The sequence below is a fragment of the Leiobunum rupestre genome, chromosome 10 (genome assembly GCF_980474605.1).
Source record: "Leiobunum rupestre chromosome 10, qqLeiRupe1.1.hap1, whole genome shotgun sequence".
Taxonomy (NCBI): domain Eukaryota; kingdom Metazoa; phylum Arthropoda; class Arachnida; order Opiliones; family Sclerosomatidae; genus Leiobunum; species Leiobunum rupestre.
In genome coordinates this window covers 41,450,287-41,456,286 of record NC_143393.1, presented here as the reverse complement: position 1 = coordinate 41,456,286, position 6,000 = coordinate 41,450,287, and positions in this window count along the sequence as shown.

Genomic DNA, 6,000 nt, shown 5'->3' with positions numbered 1-6,000 from the left:
TTTTAGTACTAACAAATTTCGTTTTACTCCTAACAAATTTTGTTTTACTCCTAACAAATTTCGTTTTACTCCTAACAATTTCGTTTTACTCCTAACAAATTTTGTTTTACTCCTAACAAAATTTGTTTTACTCCTAACAAATTTTGTTTTACTCCTAACAAATTTCATTTTACTCCTAACAAATTTCGTTTTACTCCTAAGTGATTATAAAATATAATTTTAATCCTGAGAAATGATAAAATTCAATTATATATAATGTTGTTTTAATTCTAACGAATGAAAAAATTGTTTTACTCCTAACCAATTTCGATTTACTCCTAACAAATTTCGTTTTACTCCCAACAAATTTCGTTTTAGTACTAACAAATTTCGTTTTACTCCTAGCAAATTTCTTTTTACTCCTATCAAATTTCGTTTTACTCCTAACAAATTTCGTTTTAGTACTAACAAATTTCATTTTACTCCTAGCAAATTTCGTTTTACTCCTAGCAAATTTCGTTTCACTCCCAACAAATTTCGTTTTAGTACTAACAAATTTCGTTTTACTCCTAACAAATTTTGTTTTACTCCTAACAAATTTCGTTTTACTCCTAACAATTTCGCTTTACTCCTAACAAATTTTGTTTTACTCCTAACAAAATTTGTTTTACTCCTAACAAATTTTGTTTTACTCCTAACAAATTTTGTTTTACTCCTAACAAATTTCGTTTTACTCCTAACAATTTCGCTTTACTCCTAACAAATTTTGTTTTACTCCTAACAAAATTTGTTTTACTCCTAACAAATTTTGTTTTACTCCTAACAAATTTCATTTTACTCCTAACAAATTTCGTTTTACTCCCAACAAATTTCGTCTTACTCCTAGCAAATTTCGTATTACTACTAACAAATTTCGTTTTACTCCTAGCAAATTTCGTTTTACTCCTAACAAATTTCGTTTTACTCCCAACAAATTTCATTTTACTCCTAGCAAATTTCGTTTTACTACCAACAAATTTCGTTTTACTCCTAGCAAATTTCGTTTTACTCCCAACAAATTTCGTTTTACTCCTAGCAAATTTCGTTTTACTCCTAGCAAATTTCGTTTTACTCCTAACAAATTTCGTTTTAGTACTAACAAATTTCGTTTTACTCCTATCAAATTTCGTTTTACTCCTAACAAATTTCGTTTTAGTACTAACAAATTTCGTTTTACTCCTAGCAAATTTCGTTTTACTCCCAACAAATTTAGTTTTACTCCCAACAAATTTCGTTTTACTCCTAGCAAATTTCGTTTTACTCCTAACAAATTTCGTCTTACTCCTAACAAATTTCATTCTACTCCTAACAATTTCGTTTTACTCCTAACAATTTCGTTTTACTCCTAACAAATTTTGTTTTACTCCTAACAAAATTTGTTTTACTCCTATCAAATTTCGTTTTACTCCTAACAAATTTCGTTTTACTCCTAACAAATTACCATTTATTTTCAAAAGTTTCCGATATATATGTTATATTTTAAATGAAGCGTATAAGACGCATTAATAACACCCGTTTTGCATTGAAACCAACATCAAACACTGTATGAGTTCAGCGCCACGCTCGTTATAGCGGGAAAATCCTGTCTCACGGAATTTCGGCGAATGGGTTGGCCGCTATAGCGCGAACAGCGCGTGATCAAAGTTGGCCGTCGCTACATAGTACGTACCAAAATCGAACTCTAAAAAATAGAAGGACATGGTATTTTTCCTTCTGTAGCTAGGTACAAATATATTTTACTTCCTACTACGGAATCGGCATAGAACAAAAATAAAAAAAAAGCAAAATGGCGACTCTTAAAAATATAATTTATGCGCTTCAAAATTTGTTTCCCAATTTTCACCTAATTAAACTTTAAATCTTAGCAGTTAATGATCCACAAAAGTTAAACAATCATAATCAGCCAGGTTAATATCCAAGGCACCACCTAAGGACTAAGTCATAAAGTAGATTGATAGCTTTCAATTAAGGCCAATTTTTGTTACATAGAGTATTTATAACAGATATAAACCCAAAATGAAAGTTAAGCCTTGGCTATTATTCCCTTAAAAATACACTCGAAAAACCCTAGGGAGATTCCACTAATAAAATCAGTTTTAATTTGCATTGAATATTCATAAGATTTTACGGAAAAATTAATTTTAAATAATTAACAGGCCGATAAAATTTTAAATTTTAAACGGGAGATCAAATATTTATTCCTAAGCTATATTCAAAGATGCAAATTGTCCTAAATTAAATTTATGATTTAAATGAAACTATTCCCCAGGTAAGCCACTTTGTTTTAAAAATATTCCAATTTAAAAATGTGAATGTCCCAACGACGCCTGGCTTAAAATTTATCCCTATAAACCAAGTTAATGTTGAAAATCCTCTTCGAAAAGCGAAGATGCCGATTTATTCAACCAATACGCGTACGTAATGATTTATCGAGGGTGGTTTCTAGAGTCGGCCCAAAACCAAAACCACCGCCTCGAACACCGTCGTCGGGGTGTCGACTCTTTTAGGGAGGGAGGATTTACCACTGATTGGATTTAAAGGTCCGTGCAAATCGTCCAACCGCTATTAGCGCCGATCTCGTAATTAAAAGCTCCTCTTTTCACGCGCTCATTCCATTCTAGCAACGCTACGATTGCCTTTGTCTTTACTGAACTGTTAGACGGGTAAAGGCCGTTTTCGTTAGAAGCTAGAACGCGCTTACCTCGTCATTGAGCGCGACTTTGGCTATTTCGAGAGTACGTTGCATTTACTAGTGGATAATCCCACCCATTTTCTAGGTTGACAAGGCGCTGCATTGTCGCGATCTCGTTGGAGCCCCTCTGAATTCGTTGAACTGGAAAATTGAGTCGATCGTCGACGTGCTTCCCCCGATTTCGTCCAGCTGTTTCCAGTCCATCTCTTTCCCATGTTTCGTGCTTACGCTCACGATTACCATAAGTCTATAATATTGTTCCAGAAGTTTGTCACTTTGGGGAATACTTTACTGAGAGCTAATAACGAAGCGCTTTCAAAGGCTACGCGTGACGCGTTAGTACGTAATGTAGTCTGTCTTGTCACTCTTGTGAATAGCTCTCACATCCCGAGGTGTTTCTCCCCGATTTTGTTCAAACTCGGGGGTTGAGTAGACCTTCATGTACCTTGAAAGCTCCTAAAGGGAAAAGTTTCAATGGCCATTCGATTTGCCATGGCAACCAAATTTTTTTTCACAACACAAATTTCAACTTTATTTACGTAAAATAGCATGGCAAAATCACGGATTGTACACGTTTACGATTTTACCGAATTTTATTATCTTACCCATTTTATAAATTTTACCCAATTTTATAAATTTTACCCAATTTTATAAATTTTACCCAATTTTATAAATTTTACCAAATTTTATAAATTTTACCCAATTTTATAAATTTTACCCAATAGGCGATATTATAAAGTCAGATATGCTTGCTCAACTTGTTAAAATGGGATAACGAAATACTACAGTTAAAGCCTACGGATGAATTCATAGGCTCTTTGGTGGGAAAGCTAATGGAAGCATAGTGAAAGGTGGCCTTTCCCATCAAAACAAGAAGGCCACGTTACTTTATTATATCGCCTATTTTATAAATTTTACCCAATTTTATAAATTTTTACCCAATTTTATAAATTTTACCCAATTTTATCAATTTTACCTAATTTTATAAATTTTACCCAATTTTATAAATTTTACCCTATTGTTTTTCCAAAATTTTAATTTTCTCATGCTATTTTACGTAGATAAAGTTAAATTTTGAGTTGTGAAAAACATTTTCGGTTACCATGGCAAAACGAATGGCCCTTTCGGAGCTTTCAAGGTACATGAAGGTCTAATCAAAGCCCGAGTTTGAAAAAAAAATCGAGGAGAAACAAATCGGGATGTCTCCTTGTCAGTAAAACTTTTGCATGTGTAGAATAGGATTTGTCACACTTATGTCACAATATTATGCACTTATGCTTTTACCAACGCCTTCATTTCCCTCCTACGGACTTTTAAGACGGGTATACGCGTTGTTAAGTTATTCTGTGTTACGTATGCGACTGTACAGTGGATGTACGGGGATGTAGTTTAGTCTTTGGTGTGCGTTTGTCGATATTTGTAAAGGTTACATTTTATTGAAATAATTTCTTTTGAAAAATTCATCCGCTAGTACGATCTACGGCTTGTTTCTAACGTGTCTTGGGAAAATCACCTGGTGGCCAAAACGGGAAATTGGTTGATCCACTATAATCATGGAAGTTTATATTGCGTTTAAAGGGTATTGTTTGAGTCAAGATGGCGGCCACAGATCCTTCAACTATAGAAATGACGTGATGTCACGTGAAAGTGGTTCTTGGTTTCTTTATGCCGAAATGGGAATAAGTCGATTCATATATTTACAGAGAAACACACATTTAGAGGGACGCCATTAGAGGCTCGGTTTGAATAATTTTATTTTACCTAGATGGCGCTTATTGAAACGTTTCTTGGGGGAAAGGTGTAAAAGCTTACTGATTTATTTAAAAGTTATTTTATTATTTTTATCAAAATTGTAAACCAAAGTTAAAATCAGGAAAAATGCGGCATCTAAGAAATAAAATAAAATTATATTATATTATATTTATCGTGAGTATTTAAAAATCGTTCTCTAATGGCGTTACCCCTGTGAAAGGATCTTCCCCTTTATCAAATTTATTTTGAGCGTGAAGGGGATTCGGAACCACGCTAAAAATTGTCTCAACTTAATCAATCTCCTAATATTCTTGCTTATGTAATTTATAAAGATAAAAATCTGGACAAATAAATTATAATACGTCAAAACACAAGTCGAGGGCTGCGTTCAGCAACCTTCTGATTCATTCCCGATGGACCGCGTGGCATGAAGGGCTTGCCACCACCCTCCTACGCATTGTAACCCGGCCACCTGAATTAATGGCTTTAAAAGTCGCTCGATGATTTGGGCCTAGGGTGGTGCTAAGCCTAGCTGATTATTATTAATCAAAAGTTTAAAATAATTTTATATACATTAAAAACCGGGTGCAATCATAAATTTATAAGTAATTTTCAGTGTGCCGCGTGTTATTGGTTTTTAGAATGACCGAGTTGCGTATTTTTCTCATTGGATGTGCTTAATAAAATTATTTGATCCAATGACCAAATTTGGATCCAACTGCGATCAAGGCGCATCCAGTTTAAATCCAATTCAATACACTGGATCAAATATAACTACATTTTGGATCCAAATTTCGATCAATGTCGAGTTTGAATCTGCCCCATTTTAGACATAATTTTGGAATCTAATTTGATCCACCATCTTCGTAAAATAAGATATTTCATTTTCTTAAAATTATAATACAAAAATATAAATGAAATTGGAACGTTTGATATCTTACCTTTGGATGTCGTGGTCCGGTATGTATTTGGACTCTTCTTTCCTCTCTAGTGGAACCTTTTGCGGTATGTATTTCGACACTTAGAGTGGACTCTTTTGCAAATGAAGCTCGCCGACTTTGACCACTTCCCTTTTATAAAGTACTTTTCCGCGGCTCCTCCCCTGATACCCTCTGTTAGCTTCTAAAACATCTCTTTCCATACAACCGCGCGCGACTCAATATAGAGGTCACTAAGTTTCATTCTCAAAACAGATAACTGCTTCCATCTTTACGTCCATCGACAAAAACACCGAAACTCAACTACTCCTTAGTCTTGACCTTTGGGAGCGGAAGCCGTATCGTCCGGTAGCTGAAGATAATGACTTAGCCTTTCCCATATATTACACCCATTATGGTTTGAGATGCCAGACGATTTAGATGTCTCGGGCTCTTGGAAAATACCGTTTCTTTGGGCTTTATAAGTTTGTTATGGTCTTGTAAGTCTCAGTTCTTTATTTAAAAGATTCCGTTGATAATCGCACTGCTTGGGTGGTTACACCCGTAGTTTTGACATTTTTATGTAAGGATATCTTTGGTTTCCGGTTACTGATTCGCAAA